This window comes from Eptatretus burgeri, chromosome 3 (assembly GCF_056783735.1).
Source record: "Eptatretus burgeri isolate ZD-2024b chromosome 3, Ebu_testis_v1, whole genome shotgun sequence".
In the NCBI taxonomy this organism is placed as follows: Eukaryota; Metazoa; Chordata; class Myxini; order Myxiniformes; family Myxinidae; genus Eptatretus; species Eptatretus burgeri.
Genome location: NC_140963.1, coordinates 103145632 through 103167488, shown reverse-complemented (window position 1 = coordinate 103167488; position 21857 = coordinate 103145632). Strand labels below are relative to the sequence as shown.

The following is a 21857-nucleotide window of genomic DNA, read 5'->3' as shown; positions in this document are numbered from 1 at the left end:
TTGATGAATATTGTTATTTCTTCTCAAGAGGAATTGAATGACGAAGAAGAAGGTTATTATTTTGAAGTTGATTTGAAGTACCCGAGTGATCTTCATAATAAGCATAAAGACCTTCCTTTTGCATGTGAGAAAGAAACCCCAAAGAAAGAATGGTTCAGTGATTATCATAAAAGTTTTAATATTAAAGGCAAATCAACAGAAAAGTTATTAACAACATTCTATGATAAAGAGGGATATGTTTTGCATCAGAGAAGCTTAAAACAGTTTTTGAGAGAAGGATTGAGAGTAGCTAAAATTCATAGAGTTTTAAAATTTAAACAAAGTCCTTGGGTGAAAAAGTATATTCAATTCAATACAGATATGAGAGCAAATACAAAAGTAAAATTTGAAGGGGACTTTTATAAATTAATGAATAATGCTGTATTTGGAAAGACTATGGAAAATGTTAGAAACAGGCAAAACATTAGATTCGCAACATCTTGGAAAGAAGCATCGAGATTGATAAATAAACCAAGTTTTGAGAGAGAAGAGGTTTTTTCAGAGAACTTTTCTGCAATTCATATGAAAAAGGAAAGTATTGTAATGGATAAACCAATTTATATTGGAACAGCAGTTCTTGATTTATCAAAGATATTGATGTATGATTATTTGTATAATGACTTAAAGAAAGAGTATGGTGAAAATGTTTCATTGTTGTATATGGACACTGATAGTTTTATCCTAGATATAAAAACTGATGATGTTTATGAAGATATGAAGAAAAATATTGGAGTATACGATACAAGTAATTTCAGCAAGAAGAGAGTTATTTTCCAAAAAGAATGAAAAGGTTATTGGTAAGTTTAAGGATGAGTTGGGTGGAAAAGTAATGAGTGAGTTTATTGGATTGAGAGCAAAGGCATATGCTTATAAGTATGGTGATCAGATTGATAAGAGGTTAAAGGGAATAAAGAAATATGTAATAAAGAAATCAATAACTTTTAGAAATTATTATAATTGTTTGATGAATAAGAAAGAAGAATATAGGAAAAAGAATACAATAAGAAGTTATAAACATAACATATATAGTGAAGAAGTGAATAAAAAGGCATTAGGAGCCTTTGATGATAAGAGATTTATTTTAGATAATGGAATAGATTGTGTTCCATATGGATATTGTATGATAGAGTGAATAGAATAGATTGTGTTTTAACGATGGGAAGATGGGTTAGGGTTTTTTAAGGGCTACCGCCACGTTTTTTTGCAATATATAAATGGTCAAACCAAGTATTAATCAAACTAAAGAGTGGAGAAAATCTCAGTCTTGGTATATAAATGGAAAACATAATGAATGTGAAAAATATCAAATAAGTCTTATTGAAAAAATAACTAAAACAAAGGTAAATAAAACAAATAAGCGAATCAATTTAAAAAGTAGTAAGTTAGAGGATGTAAAGAAAAAAATGAATATCCTTGAATGGACTGAAAACTTTGATGGTTATCAATTGAACAATGAAAAAACAATTTACTATAATCTCAAAATGATATGTGGCTCAGGAGGTGGCCAGATGAGATCATTAAGAGAAGTTTATCATTTCGTAATGGCACAAAAGGGGTATCTTAAAAAACATAAAGATTCAAATGTTTTGTTTTTCAATATTTTAGATGGGGATTATTGTGCAAAGAAAATTAAACTATTGAAGGAATTTGAGAATGAACAAATCTTTATAGTTTCAATGAGTGAGCTGTTCAACCCCCAGGTGTTCAATTCAATGAGGTTCAACCTCCAGGTTAAAAGGGGAGACAAATAAATATACCTTGGGATAAAAAGGGGGTTTATTTTTAGGGAAAAAAAATAGGAATCGCTGAAAATCCCCCATTCATTTACATGGGGAAAAGTGAGCCAGAACCAGTATATTCACCCTACTTATATATATATAAATATATATATATATATATATATTTATATATATATAAAAATATATATATTTATATATATAAATATATATAAAAAATATATATATAAATATATAGATATATATATAAATATATAGATATATATATATATATATATATATATATATATATATATATATAAATATATAGATATATATATATATATATATATATATATATATATATATAAATATATAGATAGAGATATATATATATATATATATATATATATATATATATATATATATATATATATATATATATATATATATGAGATGTTTTTACAATCCAACGAGACGACCCATGAACCCGTTGGGTTCCCATTGTGACAGCGGTTGATATAAAATAATTTCAAAAAATAATAATAATTATTATTATAAAAACATACTTCCAGCGAACTGTACCACTGAGGTTGTTTGCATTGATCAAATAATCCCGAAGAGTACTTGACTGAATCGGGAATTGATTTTTTCATAATTTTTTTCGTTGCCCGATTTGAACGAAACTTGATATTGCGTGTCAATGTGAAAAAAAAAGGAGAAAAGAAAGTCAGAAATTATTGTGCGTAATCTTCTAAACACAATTTTATTTATTAATGAACACGAAGTATTACATCAAAATGGCGATGTTTATTTTAGTCCAGGCATTATATGACAAATAAGGAGTGAACCTCACACAAATTGCAACAGAAAATCTGATAACTGTTCATTACTCATAAATGTGTCCTCTATAACATATAAAAAGTCTTCATGAATCCAAGTGGTGGAAATTATTTTTAATTTTTTTTTTTTTCCAAAATGTTTCTTAACCGTACTCTGGTTCCACTTTTTGCTACCTTATAATGGGATGTTTAGCAACGCTCTAACTGTATATGTAATACTAAACACATATTTCCATAGGAAGATCGTCTGGTTTTATTATTGAGATGACCCGTGCCTTCAGATAAGACCTCTAAATGATTTAAATCCATTTATTATGGCCTGGCATATGTACTTTAACAGTGCATGCACTGATGTTCAACACAACTAATAATGTGCAACGATAAAAAGTCATGTGCTTCTGAAGACATTATTTTAAAGTAACAGCACTATTATACTGTATAAGGCAACATCATAGTTTAGTTTGTCTGGTTACTCAACCACTGGTTTCATCATCATCATCGTCATCACATTCAGTCTGAAATGAATTTGCACACCCTGATCCTTTGCATTTGCTACATGCAACAGAGCACTCAATGTCGTGCTTCTTGCATGTGTACCACGGCGTTGTCTGCATAGACGAGCTCCAGAACTTCTTGTAACCCAGATCCAGCCATTAAATGCCTGATGGACCCCAGGAAATTCATTTCGGTGTGGAAGCCTCAAAGTCTCAGGAATATGTTGCTCAAGTCGCTTCCTTCCGGTTCAGCATCGATGATCAAGAGGGCCTTCCACCATAGTGGTTGATCAAAGGTAACGATTGGTGTGGCATTGTGGCGGCGGGCATGCTCACTTACAAACTTCAGTGTTGAGAAGATGCATGTGGTGTCACTGGGATTCATGTCGATCATTGGAAGCAAGACGAAGGATGATTTCCCTGGATGATTGCCATGCTGTACAAACTGCATCATCCCAGACCATGCTGGCCTTGGTGAGGAAAAAATGATGGCTGTCTTCCAAATAAGATCCAGGTCTGCCGTTGGGTCTTGTGCCTCCATAGTGACAAGCTTCTGGTACGTCACTGCGTCTGTTCCACTACCTACTTCCCTGTGGAACAGAATTGGAAGTCTTCCCACCATGGATACATCAGGGGTGACCTTTGCTCTGAGGATGGGATTGATGGTCTTGGTAGCTGGTGTAACGGCAGCAATCATCCCCATACCATGGAAGGTGTTGTTGCCATCCAGGGTGCGAATGTTGTGGTCCACATTGTCAGCGGCATACTGGACGAACCCACCGGAGAAGCCAGGAATGTCAGTTCTAAGCGACACCACAGCATTGTGAACAAATCTTTGCACCTTCTTGTAGGAGAAGCATAATCCAAGCTTGTGAAGCGTATCGACCAGGAAGCGTGATGCAAAGTGGTGGTGGACCTGGACTCCTAGCCAAATCTGCAGTGGCGCTCGAATAAGTCTTGGTCGGGTCGCCTGCATGATTGCTTGTCCGATGGAGGCAGTTTTCATGACGGCATTTTTTACCCCAAGCAACCCTTTCAGTCGAACCCTGAGGCTTTCTGGAAGAAAGTTGATGGCATCCTCTTCAGACTTCAGTGATTCGCAGTCAGGATATACATCATGGTACGTTTCCACTAATTTGATGTAATTTTGATAAGTTTGGCAGCAGTTTCAATAATCCTCTTCTTCTCTGTTTCGTGATCAGCTTTTCTGTGAGCATAAAAGTCCTGGAGGATGGCTTTGGCTGTGCTTGTGAAGGTAACCACATTTGGCTTCCCATCAATCTCGGTGTGGATGATTGTGTCACCAAACTGTTCCTTCAGTTTGAACTTCATTTGCGTGTCGCCATATGCTTGACATTCTGAGCCTTTGAGATTGTTTTCCATCCGGCTAACAAGATCATTGATTGTGATCTGTTCATTGTCATATTCTTTGAGAAAGTTTGCAACTTCCAGAAAGGCATTAAATCTTTCTTCGTCTTGTGGCCGACCCAGTTTTGTTTTCTTTACCTCAGTTTCGCTGGTCTGATGAGCTGCTGGCATTTGCTTCTTGGTATGGAAATTTACGCTGCACACTTGGTGATACACTGTATCTGCAGCATGCAGGTCATGCACATGCAACACACGAGCTTTCACTATGACTGCCCAGGCATCTCCTCTTTCATTGTAAGATTTCAAGAGCGTATCCTTGAACTCAACTGTCCTCACTGGGAATACAGTCCAATCAGAACTCTTCCTCTTGGTCCCAACATGCGCTGACCTCCCACAGAACAGACAGTCTCTGTCATAATGGAACTCCTTCTCATCAGCTGAGCGTAGTCGCACATGCCTGTCGATTTGCTCTTGTTCTTTCTCCTTTAGTGCTTTCGCTATTTGTTGTTGGCTGGTATATTTCTTGCGGAAGACTTGATGAACCAGTTCCCCAGGTGATGTATGAATGTCATGATTTCTGGATTTACTTGCTCGGTTGATGGCGTCACTCCCCTTTTCAGGAAGTGTGCATGGTCGCTGTCCGCCCCCCTCTGCAGGGTCCTTACAAATGGCACATCTTGGAGGGCCACTCATTGTTCAAGATGTGATGGCACTGCAATAATGTAAAAAAAAAACATGAGTATTCATATTTAAAGTACAGTAACTGTGCCAAATAACCACACATTAATTTCACTGATTGCACATTTTGCAACTTTCAACTTGACCGTTTTTACAATGTAAATCTCTTCAATTTGTTGTGAATTTCCTTTTGAACATGCACTGTACTGCACCCAATATCATGTCTCATGTAAAACAAAGTTTTTGGTAGATTGTGGATAGTACTGAACCCTTTGTGTGGACATCAGACAAGCAGACATGCAAAAATCCATTATTTTAACATGGGTGGCAATGGAGAAAAATGCCATCACCGATTTTAGTACTTTTCAATAGTTTCCACCACTTGGATTCCTTAGGACTTTTGATATGTTATACAGGACATATTTATGAGAATAAACCAGTTGAAAGAGTTTCTATTGCAATTTGTCTGAGGTCATGTCATATAATGCCTGTACTCTGCTTAAAAATAAATTGTACTTTGTCTTTACTAAATGTTTGAGATTTTTTAATAAATCATTTCAAGAAAGAAAAAAAAAGATAGCTCCGGCGAACTATACCACTGAGGTTAATTGCATTGATTGAATTCTCCCGAAGAGTACTTGACTGAATCGGGAATTGATTTTTATCCCGCCCCCCCCGGAGGGAGGGAGCGGGATATTGTAATCATCTGGTTTGTTTGTCTGTTTGTTTGTTTGTCTGTCTGTCTGTTGGCAAATTTACGGCAAAACGGCTTTAGCAAACACAATCAAATTTAATCCACAGGTGGGCAATGAACCTTGGACGACCCCATTAACTTTTGGGTCCAATTGGATCAAAGGTCAAGGTCAAGGTCATGAAAAGATCAAAATCGTTTTACGCTCATAACCGTCAAAAATGATCTGATTTACTTCAAACTAAGCTTATAGTGAACCTTATTCTATTTGAGACTCTTATAACACTACCCATTCCTATAGTGAAAAATGCATATTTGTGAAGATCGGTCGGGTCCGAAGTTTTGGGGGTCATGGTCATCGGTCAAAATTACAAATTTTCCATTAAAACTAAAACATGGTTCGGAAAAGACAACTTTACGGGAAAACGGCTGGCTCAAACACTGTCAAATTGTATCCACAGGTGGGTAATGAACCTCAGACGACCCCATTAACTGTTGGGTCCAATTAGGTCAAAGGTCAAGGTCAGGTCACGAAAAGGTCAAAATCCTTTTTCGCTCAAAACTTCGTCAAAAATGGTTAAATTGACTTCAAACTAAGACTAAAATATTCCTTATAATCAACATTCAGGTTAAGGATGTATCAAATTTAAATTTGATCCCCAAAATGGGCGGAATTTGTTGTGCCTGGTTTAAATAATTTTTTCGTTGCCCGATTTGAACGAAACTGAATACTGCACACCGCAGGAGAATGGTGAGCAAGGTGGGCTGAAAATGTTTGCGCTATCGTGTACCGTTTGGCTGTATTTCGGGAACATACATACATACATACATACAAGATGAGAGTTTTAGTAATATATAGATATACACCGACTATCCCATGAATGCAAAGAGTTTGATTAAGAATAACGGTAACTATTTCCATACAAATCTTGCAGTCATGAAGGAACAGGTAAAGGACATTGGCCCATCATACCTTGGCCACATCCACACCTCCCTGCATTCCCGCTTCATACAAATCCTAGCAATTGGACAAAGAACCACAAGCAGATAATTTGCCAATTGCAGTGTCTTTTAACATCTTGCACAATGTAAATGTAGATGGGACGGCAGGCTTTATCTACCCAACGATGGCATGCTCTGAGATGCATCACCTCCTTGCATCGTACAACAAATTTGGTTTTTCGCTAAATGGATATTCAAAACACATTTGTTTGTGCAAGATGTTTCAAAGTGCTTATTAACAATGGAACCAACGATAGCGGACGATTCGCTTATTGTTTTCCTTGCAGAGACAAAAAAGATTGTATGTGTATGTTTGCGTTCATGCAGCCAAGACAGGATAAAGACTGAAAGTTGGTGGGAAAAGAGGCGATGTCACAGGTAAGGGAGGGAGAGGGGTTTTGTAGGTGAAAGGCAACATTCTGTTCTTCCCCAAGAGCATCTAGAGGCAAAAAAAAAAAAAAAACCCTGAGATGATCCCAAATTCCATAGCATGGGTAATTCAAGGTTTTTGGCATTACAGTATGTTTATAAGGGACAATCCAACAAGTTAATACAACTAATCTGCTGAATGTTGTATCAACATAAATGTGCATTTTCTAACACTGAACTTCCTGAGTACATTGATCCAGGGATGTTTTATGTGAATTCCACATAAACCCGGACATGGTGTTCAGAAAATAAAAACCAATTCGTAGGTGCCAGAGGCACATTATTATAAGCACTAGTAAATACAATTCGTCACTTCACGAACGGGGACAATAAAGGGGGGGAAGGGGGGAGAAATCGGGATGGAGAGAGAGAGAGAGGGAGAGAGGAGGCAGATGTAGGGTGAGAGGGGGAGGGAAGGCAAAGAGAATGAAGAAGGGGGAGCTAGGAAGGGGGAGGGAGAGCGAGAAAGGAGGGAGGTGGAGAGAGTGACACCTCCCTAAACGTTGCTATTCACTGTCGGAGGGAGGGGTGCAGACAGACAGACAGACAGACAGACAGACAGAGACAGACAGACAGACACACACACACACACCAAGTTCCGTTAGTGTAATACAGTTTATATATGTACACACGCATAAGATACATTAAAACGACAGACACAAAGATTTACCTTTAAACAGAGTTCTTTGAAAGAAGAATTCAAGTGGGAAATAGCAAAATTCAATTGAAAAATATTTCAAGGCACAGAACACAAAATGTCAATCGATGCTTTCTGCCTTCACGGCTCGATCATGGCAAACACCTGGTTGGATGGACCTTATTGTTTTTATGTGTGTATCGATGTCGAAGTGAGGCGGGGATTATATTAAATGAAGATCACACAAAAAGGTGAAACAAAACGATGTCCTGTAAAAATAAAATTGCACATTTTCAGTGGATGAGACTACTCCTGAGGCACCAACCGCACGGCACCACAGGGCCCAACACAGGCGGAAACGTACGTCTGTCTCATCGATGTTCCATTGAGAGCACGGATACTTTTATCAAAACGAACAACCAAGCAACTTGGAAAGCGCTCACCAAGTGGCTTAAGCACTCAAGCAAGCACTCCAATGAAACGGTTGTTAAGAGACCGCAAGTTTGGCATGAGATTCGCTACACATGAAACATACACCTCCGGGAGCTGATTTCTCCAGGTTTTTATAAGCATTGCAATGCACCCGACCAGAGATTCACAGCTATGATGAACAGGCATTCGATAATATGAGTGAGGAAAGTTAAAACAACAACTTTATCGTAAATAACTCACTGCGGCCTGTTCCAAGTCAAGGTGAGGTTGAGCAGGCCAAAAACATGGCGGCTTCAGACCCCCACGAGGTTGCCCAGGAAACGCCTTAAGACCCAGAGAGCAAGGTGGCCAATGATCGCCTGATGAAGGATATAATTAAATAAGACCCTTAATTATCTTCAAAGGGGGGCGTTTTAATTAACCCAAACACCCAATTTACACTCTTGCACTTCCTTGGAGTTTTCTTTGTGAACATGCAAAGATTCAGGCTGCTCGGTTTTGTAGTTTTGGAGTTATGGAGGAGACACACACACACACACTTTTATTCGGAGAGATACGTACCGTGCCATTGAAACTACACGTGTACATGTAATCCTTTGTTCTTTTATTACCTCCACCACCTAAGGTGAAGGAGGTTAAGTTTTCCTCCCTTTTGGGTTGTCGATCTATCTACCCTTATTATCAGTATTTCCGTCGATATGTTTGTCTGTCTGTCTGTTGGCTGCTCTTAGAGCACCCTTATTCTGGACATTTCCATCTGTCTGTCTGTCCGCAAAACTTTGGTCAAGCCTCGGGGCGAAACTACTCAACCGATTCCAATGAAATTTGGTAGGTAGGACCAATATTTCTGGGAATCGTGTGCTTTCGAATATGGGACCCCGGGCCCTAGCAACGGCATTGCAACGGCCCTTTAAAGTGGTCAAAAAAATCGAAAAAAATCAAAAAAAAATCGAAAAATCGAAGCTGAGAGTTCTGTGCGCAATCTATCTCGCTCCCTTCATGCCAATTTGCATCCCTAACAAAAAATATTTGTAGGAGGAGATAGGTTTTGGGCGAGTACATGTCGAACATTTCAGAAACGGTTAATTGCGAATATCTCAAAGAGAAAGAGTCTGATTTTGATGTAACATGGGTGAAATGTGTACAATGTGGCTAGCATGTACACAAAAATGAATGGTTGCTATGCACACCTCCGTTGCTTAGCAACAGCTAAAATACCTTATCGTACATCGTACACTTATTGTGGACTGTACAAAAAAATCAATACCTCCGAGGGACCTGTTTTTTTTGTGCCCAAGGAGAATGTCTTGCAGCATCAGAAAAAAATAAAATCTTTAGCGAATAGATAAATGGAATTACCAGGGCTGCCATTTGTTCGAGTCTCTTTGGAAACATGCCTGAAATTTCACAAGGCGGGTTTCTGGGCGCAAACTAAGAGGGCTGTGATAATCATATTTATTGTGCGAAATTGATTGATAGCATGTACATGAATATCGGCTCGTCACGTCGGCCAGCTTTCTATCTAGAGCACGGGTTCCCAACCGGGGGGAAATTTCCCCCAGGGGGAAAATTTGGGTGTTTCAGGGGGAAATTCTAGTCTGGAATTAAAATTCTGGAAATTATCAGAAAATAATTAGAAAATAATTTCCAGTAATAGCCTTCTGTTCTTCTCTTCTCAGGAGTACCCGTTTCCTGAACTTTACCCGCTTTCATTCTTATGTTTTATTTTCTTTCTTCTTTTTTAGTTTGTTCTTTTCTATTACATGTCTTAATATGATCTCTCTTGTTCTTTTCAGGTCCACAAGTGATCATGTCGAAAAAACGGATATATTCAGAAGCATATCTAGACTTCGGTTTTACGTTCGTTATGAATAACGGGGAACATCTGCCACAATGTGTCATCTGCACAAAGACCTTGGGGAATGGTAGCATGAAGCCATTCCTGATGAAGCAACACCTTCAAGGATGCCATCCCGAACGACAGAACAAGGATCGTGAATACTTCAAGCTGAAACAAAATTATCTGAAGAAGATGAGACTGGACTCAACTGGAACGTTTCATCAGCAAACGGACGCTATTGTGAAAGCGTCATACGAAGTCTCGTACAAGATTGCGAGGGAGAAGAAACCACACACAATTGGTGAAACATTGGTGAACCCCTGTATGCTGCAGTGCGTGAAGTTGGTCCTTGGTGAGGCTGCCCACAACAAGATGACCCAGATTTCCCTTTCAAACAACACCATTCGGTCACGGATCAATGATATGGCTGAGAGCATCAAGAACCAAGTTGTTCAGAGGGTTCGAGGGTCACAGTTTTTTTTCGATTCAACTCGACGAATCGACAGATGTTGCGAATCTGTCCCAGCTGTTGGTCTTTGTTCGTTATACCACCGAAAAAGGAATTGCAGAAGAATTCCTCTTCTGCAAACCTCTCCAGACCACGACCAAAGCTCAGGATGTGATGGACCTTATCAATGACTTTTTCGAAGACAGCAACATCAGCTGGGAGTCTCTGGTTGGGGTGTGCACGGATGGTGCCCCAGCCATGCTTGGCTCTCGATCGGGGTTCGTCACGCTCGTCAAGCAAAAGAATCCGGCAGTGGAATCGACACACTGTCTGATCCACAAAGAGGCGCTTGCTTCGAGAACTCTCCCCAAGAACTTCAAGCAGCATCTCGAGACTGTCATCAAAGTCATCAACTTTATCAAGGGTTCCGCTCTGAACACTCGGCTGTTCCGTCGGCTCTGTGAAGGCATGGAAGCCGACCACGAATCGCTGCTGTTTCATACTCAGGTGAGGTGGCTCTCAAAGGGAAACATGTTGCAGCGAGTCCTGGAATTGTTTGATGAGGTGGTAGCCTTCCTTCGGGCCCAAGAGAATGTTGTGCTTCTGGAGGCGTTGAAGGGTGAGTTTTTCCGTGTGCGGCTGTCCTACTTGTCCGATATTTTCAGTGCATTGAACGAGCTCAACAGGAAACTGCAGGGCAAAGGGACCAACATTCTTTTTCAGTCGGACAAGATCAGAGCTTTCGTGGCTAAACTGGAACTGTGGAAGAAAAGAGCGGGGAGTGGAAGTTTTTCCTCATTCCTCACTCTGAACGAATGTGTGGAGGATATGGAGGATGGTCTGCCTGATCCAATAGCCGAGGATATCAAACAACACCTCGAAGGCTTGGAGGAAGAATTCAAGTATTACTTCCCGGGGATCACAAACGAGAGCAACGAGAACAAGCTTATCAGAGACCCATTTCAGAGGAACGTTGATGATGTGCCAGAAGCGTGGCAGGAAGAGTTCCTGGACTTGAAAAACGACTCTACAGCGAAGGATGCCTTCCAGAATATGGAACTGGAAGAGTTTTGGACCCAACTCCGAGGAACCTACCCGCTTCTTGCGACCAATGCTCTGTGGATATTGGTCCAGTTTTCTTCCATCTACCTGTGTGAGACAGGATTTTCGGCACTGGTACACCTCAAAACAAAGGCACGCAACAAGTTGGAGGTGGAGGCGGATCTTCGCTATGCGCTCTCCATAACTCCCCCAGACATTGAAGGACTCGTGAACGGCAAACAATGCCAGAAGTCACACTAAAATGCTGTGTTCTTATTCAATACAATTTAATGTTAGCTGTGTTAGTGCATTTGAAAAATAAATTAGTAAATAGTCTCAGTGTGTTTTAACTGTTCTTTCTCTCATACACATGAAGGGGGAAATCTGGATGGTTGAATTGGGTGCAGGGGGAAATGACAGAAAAAAGGTTGGGAACCACTGATCTCGAGCGAGCAGCCATGTCGCCTTCCGGCTTGTCTGTATGTATGTCTGTTCGGTCCAGTGCTCCGTTAATACAATGGCGATTTCGATTAAACTTGGTTGGTAGGTTCATACCATGACGTAGTTGTGTGAAAATGAGAACTGTTGGTATGGACCCATCCGTTGCCTAGCAACGGACCTTTGAAATTTTCAAAAAAATCTCAAAAATTAATTTTTTCGAAAATCAAAAATCGGGCCACGAGCGACTGTGGGCAGTACATTCAGCCATATTGTCAAAATTTTCCAGCCGGATCCTATGAAAACTGTCGGAGAAGATAGACTGTGAATGAACCCTGGTCGAAAACAATAAAAAAACGAGTTCGTTATATCTCAGAGACTATGAGTGAGATATACATGAAACTGGTATGGTAGATTCATGGTATGTCCTAGTTATGCGTGAGAAAGAACCGTTGCTATGGACCCCTCCGTTGCCTAGCAACGGCCGAAAAACCTCGAAATGTGGGGTATTTTAACGAAAAAACAATCTGCAGCAATAACCCTTGAAGCTGGAATCATGAATTTTCTTGTGCTTAATCCTCAGGTCATTCCCCATCGAATGGGGCCATCACGTCAGGTTCTATTGGGTAGTCGACTACCCATGTCCGCCTACCGGCTTGTTGGGTAAGTCAATCTCGTCGAAAAAAAAATTCAAAATTTTTTTTTTTGAGATTTGTTCTACCGTTATCAGTATTTAAAATGCCGATTTCAGTTTATACAATGGCGATTTCGATGAAACTTGGTTGATAGGTTCATACCATGACCGAGTTGTGTGCAAATGAGAACCGTTGCTATGGACACCACCGTTGCCTAGCAACAGGACTTTGAAATTTTAGAAAAATCATAAAAAATGAATTTTTTCGAAAATCAAAAATCGGGCCACGAGCGACTGTGGGCAGTACATTCAGCCATATTGTCAAAATTTTCCAGCCGGATCCTATGAAAACTGTCGGAGAAGATAGACTGTGAATGAACCCTGGTCGAAAACAATAAAAAACGAAGTTCGTTATATCTCAGAGACTATGAGTCAAATATACGTGAAACTGGTATGGTAGGTTCATGTTATGTCCTAGTTATGTGTGAGAAAGAACCGTTGCTATGGACCCCTCCGTTGCCTAGCAACGGCCGAAAAACCTCAAAATGTGGGAGTATTTTAACGATAAAAACAATCTGCAGCATTCACCCTTGAAGCTGGAATCATGAATTTTCTTCTGCTTAATCCTCAGGTCATTCCCCATCGAACGGGCCCATCGCGTCAGGTTCGATTGGGTAGTCGACTACCCATGTCCGCCTACCAGCTTGTCTGTATTTGTCTGTTTGTATACAAGATAACTCAAAAAGTTGTGGACCGATCCAGATGAAATTTTGTGGACAGGTTCGGTGTACTGTATTTTGGGGAAGATCCGAATCAGAGCCGACTCCTATAATTTTTTAAGTGATTCTTCACCATTGAGAGATCCGGCGAAACTGATATTTCGCACGATATCTCAAAAAGTTGTGGATGAATTCGGACGGAACTTGGTGGAAAGGCTGGGTGTGTCGGAAGGACAAATTGCTTCGATTTTGGTGAGGATCCGAATCCGGATCTGGATACGAGAGTTATTTAATTTTAAAAGTGATTCTTCACCATTGTGAGATAGGGCCAAAAACGATATAGTACTGCATAGCATGATATTTCAAAACTGTATTGGGCCCGATATGTTCTCGTGGATCAGGCATTATCTGGCCGAGGTATGTGCTCTACCGAGTACCCTTCTCGTGTTCCCATTAAATCTCTCATCTTCCATGGTTTCCCTTTCCCCACAGCTGCAGCCAGTTACCTCCGCCACCGAAGGTAAAGGAGGTGATGTTTTCACCCCTTTCTGTCTGTTTGTTCATCACTTACAAAATCGAAGATTTTTCAAGTATAATTGTCAGTCGATTTTGTTGTTATGTCTGTCTGTCTCTCTGTCTGTTCATCGCCTACAGGTCACTATTTTAAACCGATCTGAACGAAACTTCACCACATTGGTGGAGATTGTCAAAAGGAAGAAGCTTTTGAAGAGGATTTATATTTCAGGTCATGAATTCAATGAGCCAATTATTATTGAGGTCAGCATGGACCAAAAGGTCAACACAGGCCCAAGGTCAACAACTAAGATGGTATTTCTAAAACCCTCAATTTTCATTCGATTGACTTGAAATTTGAAGAGGATTTATATTTCAGGTCAATGAATTCAACGAGCTAATTATTATTGAGGTCAACATAAACCAAAAGGTCAACATAGGCCGAAGGTCAACAACTTAGGTGAGATCATTAAAATCTTCCAAATTCATCCGATTGACTTGATATTGAAAGAGGATTTATATTTCAGGTCACTGGCGTCAACGAGCCAATTATTATTGAGGTCAACATCGACCAAAAGGTCAACAGAGACCCAATGTCAACAACTAAGGTGGTATTTCTAAAATACTCAATTTTCATCTGATTGACTTGAAATTTTAAGAGGATTTATATTTCAGGTTACTGAATTCAACCACCAATTATTTTTGAGATCAAGATACATGAAAGTGTCAACATAGGCCCAAGAACAACAACTAAGGTGGTATTTATAAAATCTTAAAGTGTCATCCCATTGACTTGAATTTGGAAGAGGATTTTCATATCAGGTCACTGAATTAAACCAGCCAATTATTTTTGAGGTCCACATCGGCCAAAATGTCAACATAGGCCAAATTTCTAAAATTATCAATTTTCATCCATTTCACTTGAAATTTGAAGAGGAGTTGCATATTTGGTCATTGAATTCAACCAGCAATTATTTTATGAGGTCAAATTTGTTTTATGGATTTTGCAAGGTTCGTGCTCTGAATAACATATTCTTCTTGTTTGTTTGTTTGTCTGTGTGCAGCATATCTCAAAAAGTTGTAGACGGATTCAGATGAAATTTTGTGGACCAGTTGTGTGTATGAGAGTGACGAACTCACGAGATTTTGGTGAAGATCCGAATCCGACTTCCAGAATTTTATAGTGATTCTTCACCATTGAGAGATAGGGCCAAAAACGATATTTTGCAGGATATCTCAAAAGGTGTGGACGGATTGGGATGAAACTTGATTGACATGTTGAATGTTGGACAAGGAAAAATTGATTCAGTGTTGTTGAAGATCCGAATCCGGATCTGATAAATTTTTTTTAGTGATTCTTCACCATTGAGAGATAGGTCAAAACTAATATATAGCACGATATCTCAAAAAGTTGTGGACATATTCAGATGAAACTTGGTGTACAGGTTGGGTGTGTGACCACGACGAATTGATTCGATTTTGGTGAAGATCTGAATCCGGATATGGACAAGATAATTATTTAATTTTTAAAGTGCTTCTTCACCATTGAGAGATTGGGCCAAAAACGATATACAGCATGATATTTCGAAAATGTATTATGCCCGACATGTTCTCGTGGATCAGGCATCGTGTGGTGGAGGTATGCCCTCTACTGAGTGCCCTTCTAGTTTATACTCCATTACTCTCTTCTTGTTTTGTCCATTTTCCTCCCACTCTTCCGATTTCTGCACTTTTTTCAATAAAATATATGTACACTGTTTTGCTGCAAGGAGGGGTCGAAGGCAAATGGATCCTCAATTATTACTTCCACCACCAAAGGTGAAGGAGGACATGTTTTCACCCCTTTCTGTCTGTTTGTTTGTTTGTCTATTTGTTTTGTGTAGGATATCTCAAAAAAAAAAAAACCACACTGTGTGGTTTGCCTTTACTTTCCCAGCGGTTGTCAGGGCAGGAATTTATAAGTTGTTCAAGGGTACCTGCTGTAGCTCACCTACTCTTCATGAAAGACACCGTGGGATCTTTAACATCCACCAGCTAAGGCTTCGAGATGGGATATAATACTCAGATCAACTTCCATCCGAGGAACAGCCCACTTTGTGATGCAATGTCCTGCTTGTGGAGAACCAATCAGACAGTTTATGGTTTCGTTGTGGATCAAATCTGGACTCAAGAGCTCAGAAATTTGCCATTGTTCAAAGAACAGCTGAAACCTTTGCAACATCCTATCAAACTGCAAGTTTCGCAAAAAGGAAATTTGAAAAAAACTATTGGAAAGCATAAATACACTATTTGCCTTTTCTGCTTATTCCTGCTTTAATGTTGTGTTGCGACCCATTTGTTTGTCCTTCCTTGAACTTTTGGCCCTTACGATCAGTCATGACTTCTCCTGTGCAGACCAGCCGATCTCGTCTGCTGCAGACAGGGCATCCTCCATCGTGCAAAGTCCTTTCTCAGGAAATGTGAACTTCTCACAACCTATACGACCTCTGTCCATAGATCAATCGGGTGCTTCTCTCCCTTATTGGCTGGTGTACTCATTTCACACGTCTCCTGGAAGCTGTGAATTCCAAAGTTAACATCATTGGCATCTCTCACAAATAGGCTGAACTATACATGGCCTGCTGCTCCCTCACCACAAAGAGGTTGGTGGGCCTCCCTTTTCTCTACTACCCCTATTATGGTCTTGCTTCCCCTGTTCTTTCAGCCATTTGCCTCACTCCGGCGTCTCCAAGTCATGCTCCACACATGGTAATTCCACCATTTCTACTTTATTCCCCCCCCCCTCTCATTTTCTCCTTCTTCCTTTCTCCCCCATTCTCCCAAACTCCATTATCCTCCCTTTTCTCACTTTCACTTCTATTCAAATTTTTCTTTTTCATTTCACTCATTTAACCCTGTCCTCTTGCATACCTACTACGTAGATTGCCCCTAATCATATTCTCAAATTCTATGTAAAATTTTTCTTTTCATAACGTCATTGTGGCTACCTGCGGATTGAATAAAGATGTTCTTCCTCAGTGCTCGAAAGGTGTATACATGTGGAAAACAAAAAGAAATCAACAATATTTTTTTCAAAGCAATTACCTGCAGTCATTTAACAAAAAAAATCATAGGCATTGTTTGGACCCATGGCATTCAAACATTGCTTCATTGTGGTCGTGTGTGAGTCTCTGGAGCCTTGAATTGCCATATTTAGTGACATGATCAGTAAACAATCTTTTTTGCTCTGTCTTCCTCTCATTCGATGGGATTCCTTCCCCCACATTTATTTCATTTTATTTCCCAGGAGCAATGAGAGAGACATTATTATTATTATTATTTGCATGTTTCTCTCCAGCTCCGATAGAGTGCGTTCCTTTTTTGTAAAAAAAAAAAAAAGGTTCGCTTTTGTTTGTTCTGCTGAGCAAGAGAGAACATGATGAGCAGAAAGATGAAGGAGGTCATTTGATGGGATCATGATGAGAAGATGAAGCAGATTAAGATGTGGGATCATGGGAAGATGAAGCAGGTGATTCGATGGGATTATGATGAGAAGATAAATCAGATGATTTGGCTTGGAGTATGGGAGAGAGACAGATTCCAGATTGAAATGGTTTTCTTTAGTGATAGCAAAAAGGAGGATTTATGAACATTAAGAGAGCAGTTATTAAATACGTTCTTTGCTTTCAACATTTAAATAAAATAGTGGTGCTGAAAAATGTATAACATTCGCCAATAAATTCCCCTCGAGGTGAATTTATTCAAGAAGTTCTCCAGTGGATTCAAGCAAAGGTCAAGCAACTAAAGGGTGATTTGGAAGCAAGTGTGCAGGAAATAAAGTCTCCAACCCCTCCCCAGCTTCCTCTCCCACCTCTCTCACCTTATATTTTGGTACGAACAATGTGTAAATGACGTGTTTTGAAGGTTTAAGAAAATGAAATAAAAAAGTGAAATAATGGCTGCTTGTTCTTTGAAGTTTTTCATGGAAGGAGGAAAATAGTTTCTCGACTATTCTCACCCCAAATGGGGTCTTCGAGATTGTGATGTTATACACATAATGCGACCATCGGTCATGGGGTGCAGCGATGACCAATGCTACAAGAGAGTGCTCTGATCGGAGTGTTGACCATTATGGCTGAAGCAAGCTACAGCGACAATGATCCATTGAGTTAAAACTCGTGGAAGAGCGAGAACACCAAACGAATCAGGATGCGACAGAACAAAAGAACGGTGGAGAGAGGAGGAAAATGCCAACAGCAGAGTTGAAGGACAAAAGAGAGGAGGAAGAATTGGATAAATATTGGGTGTGTGTTACAATGAGGGGTAAGGGAGGACACATAGGGTGGACAAGATGAATACAGAAGCAAACTCTCAGAAAGGAAAAACGAGAAATTTCAAAGGAGGATGAATTGGGGTGGGGGTTAACAAGGGTAGAAAAGATCATGGTTTTGGATAGGGATTGATCTGACATAGTGGTGAACAGCTAAATTGAAGATGTGGAGGGAGGAATGAGATTGAAGAGAATGTGGAAGTTGGCTCGACAGGTGGGAAAAAGAAAGACAAATGAGTGGAGGCGAGGACTGATTCTGAATTTTGGGAGTTTCACCAGAAGGGGGATTATGGTGGACCACGTGTGCACTGCAGAAACCTGGGGGTGGGGGAAGAGGAGATGCTACAAGGCAAAGCACAGACAAAGCATGGAAAGAGCAGGGGGTGCAAGACCACAACGGAGGTGGAAGAAGACAGACAGACCATCGACCTGTCTGCAATGTGAAAGTGAAAGGCCCATAGACTCAGTTTCATCACGGGAGATTCAAACATTGTTAAAGGCCTTGGTTTCCATGGTGTCAAGCTGAGCAAGATGTGAGGCAGGGGAGCAAGCCGAGAGGGGAGAGCAGTACTCCATCAAGCTGCGGATGAAGGCATTGTAAGTGCATCAGATTTCAGGTGTGCCAAGGAAGGATTTCGCATGATGTTGGATACCCGGCTGGCTTTGTCGACCAACTTTGAAATGTGGTTTGCCCAAGAAAGATCATGGCTGATTGGGAGACCAAGGAGTTTGAGTGTCTGAACTTGTTCAAGAGGATTGTTAAGAAAGTACATTGGGGGGGTGGGGGGTGATTGTCAGAAAGTGAGATTTGTCAGGATTGAAAGACATTTTCCAAGTGTTTTTCACCAGCTTGCAATTTTGTCAAGGTCTGAAGAGATGCAAGAGGCTTCTGCCTGCCTGTCTAAAGATTGAGGGATGTCAGCAGAGGGAGAGTCATCAGCAAATAGATAAAAAGGATTTTCCAAAGAGTCAGAGAGATCATTGTTGAAGATCAGGAAAAGGACTGGGCCCAGAGCACTGCCTTGGGGCACTACAGCCTTGACAGGGAGAGGAGATTAAAGGATTCTGTTGAGAGCCATACGTTGGCTATGAGAGTAGAGTAAGTGAGTAAGCCATGAATGGAGTTGGCCTTAGATGCCATAGGCAGAGAATTTGGAAAGTAAGGCAGGATGCCAGACTGCATCGCAAGTTCGACGTACGTCTGGAGAAATGGCCCTGATCCCATGTCTGATATTGAAGGCCTCTATCCATTGGTGTGAAGGTCAGTGCAGCATGTCCCAAGTGGAGGGATCTGGTCAAAATATGAAGTCATATCAGAAGGAATTAATGAACAAGGACAATGAAGCCACATGGTGTAGTTTTGAATAAACCACAGAGTGCAACAATGCGAGGTCATCTTCCATCTGCTTAGAAATTCACCAACATCACTGCATTACATAAAAAAGGGAAAAACTGATCCCCTCAACTGAAAACCTGATCCTCAAAAAATTATCCTCCACAGACCCATCAGCTTACTTACAATCATCAACAAGGTCATGGAATCCATCATCGCAATTGATATGAAATCCTTCCTTTTCTCCAACAACCTCATATCAGATCACCAATTTGGTTTCAGACATGATCATTCCACCTTTGGACATGCTGCTTCTTGTCTCCCAACAATGGATGGAGGCCCTGACATGAGTTCAGGGCTCTCTCTCGAGACATATCTCATGCTGACAATTTGATGCAGTCTGGCATTTTCCTTGATCTCCAAACTCTGCCGATGGCAACCAACGCCAACTCCACACATGGCTCACTGACTTCCTTTACTATTACAGCCAACATGTGGCACTCAATGGAATGCTTTCATCTCCTCTCCCTGTCAAGGCTGGAGTGCCCAAAGGCACTGTGCTAGGCCCAGTCCTTTTCCTCATTTCATCAATGATCTCTATGACTATCTAGAAGATCCCCTTTATCTATTTGCTGATGACTCCACCATCTGCCGTGACATCCCTCAACCTTCAGACAGGCAGCTTGCAGCCTCGTCTCTCTCTCTTCAGAACTTAAAAAAATTACAAGCTGGTCCAACACTTGCAACATGTCTTTCAATCCTGACAAATCTGACACTCTCACTATCTCTCTCTGAAAGGACCACCAGGCAAATGGTGCCCGCAAGGACCACCTCAAGGTGCCCGCAAGGCGACCGCAGGGGGCCCGAAGGCAAACGTGCGACCAGACGGACGGTAATGAGTGGGTATATATACCAGTTCTTTTTTTTGCTGAAATAAAAATATAACAGTTTGGGATATAACAGAAAATATAACTGAATATACTATAACTATAATATATATATAACTGAATATACCAGTTCGGAGTATAGGCAAACACCTATACTCCGATCTCTTGCGGTTGAGCACGGTGGACGCACGGTCGACGCAGACTGCCACCGAGGCCGTACGTGGGACGCACGGCGGGCGTAGGGGAACCGTGCGTCGACCCTGCATTGTCCACAGGTAGTCACACAGACCGCAAGGCCACCGTACGTTGAACACAGGGATGCCTTAGGACTACCCTACGGCGACCGTGGAAATAGTGCGGCCGCCGTAATTTTTTGGGGGTTGGCAAAATTCATTTTTCATTCATAAGAGCCTACAGCAGCCGCACGAATAACGCAAGCCCACCGTACGCCCTACGTACGCCCTATGTGGAGTCTTAAGGAATTTCCTGGGTTACTTCACTGGGGTCTGAAGCCACCATGTTTTTTGGCCTGCTCAACAATGCCTTGACTTGGAACAGGCTGCAATAGTTTCATCATGATAAAGCCTTTTTTTCGCTTCCTCACTCATTATCGAATGCCTGTTAATCATAGTTATGAATCGCTGAGTACATTGTAATGATTATATACGCCAGGAGATGCCAGCGTTCATGGCTTTATTTCATTTCTGCCCATGTGATAACCAGGAGAATCTCTTAAACTAAGCCGAATTACAAAATTTAAGCTCCAGATTTTATCTCAGCAGTAGTTCCGATGCAATAAAAAGGTGTTCATTTGTCCAATTCAGACATTGCTTGGGTGTTTCCAGATGCATACTTTTATTAACAGCAATTGGTAATAATCACTTGCTAAGCCAGGCGTTCCAATGGATTGCTTGTTTGAGTGCTTAAGCTTCTTGGCGAGTACGCACCGAGCTGCTTGATTGTTCATTTCGTGATTGCCACCCCTTTCCCTCCCCTCTTGCTTCCCTTCCCTCACATTCACCTCCTCCCAACCCCCCCCCTCCACACTTTCCCCTCCCCTCCCTCCCAAGCCACCAGAAGTAAGACCCGTCGCGTCACTCATGGAAATACCATTCTTTGTATCATTGCTTTAAGAAAAAGAAATTGAATAAATATTACCTTTCACTATTTAAAAATCGTGCGAATAATTTTTGAAATATCAGCTGCTTTTTCGTATATGCTATTGGCATCTGTGTTGCAAGTCAAGTGACCTGCGTTGTGTTGCTTTAAAAGGTGTTGTATAATCAGCGTTTTGTGAATCTCGTCAATATGACAAATGGGATTGAATGAGACTCACATAGTTATAAGTCAAGAAGTAGATAGAGGATG

The 21857-nt window shown here is 40.7% G+C and overlaps 1 protein-coding gene across 9 annotated transcripts in view; it reads right to left on the bottom strand.

Moving 5' to 3' along the window:
- Window positions 1-21857, bottom strand: part of LOC147030564 (uncharacterized) — a 593272-nt gene that overhangs the window by 524749 nt on the left and 46666 nt on the right. For 7 of the 9 annotated variants that reach the window (XR_015056446.1, XR_015056445.1, XM_085874762.1 and 4 more), the window contains exon 1: window positions 8568-8649. The exons of the other annotated variants lie outside the window; for them this stretch is intronic. The gene's annotated coding sequence lies outside the window, so the exon portion shown is untranslated. Of the gene's footprint in view, window positions 1-8567; window positions 8650-21857 lie in introns of those variants that run through there. 9 annotated transcript variants of the gene reach the window in all.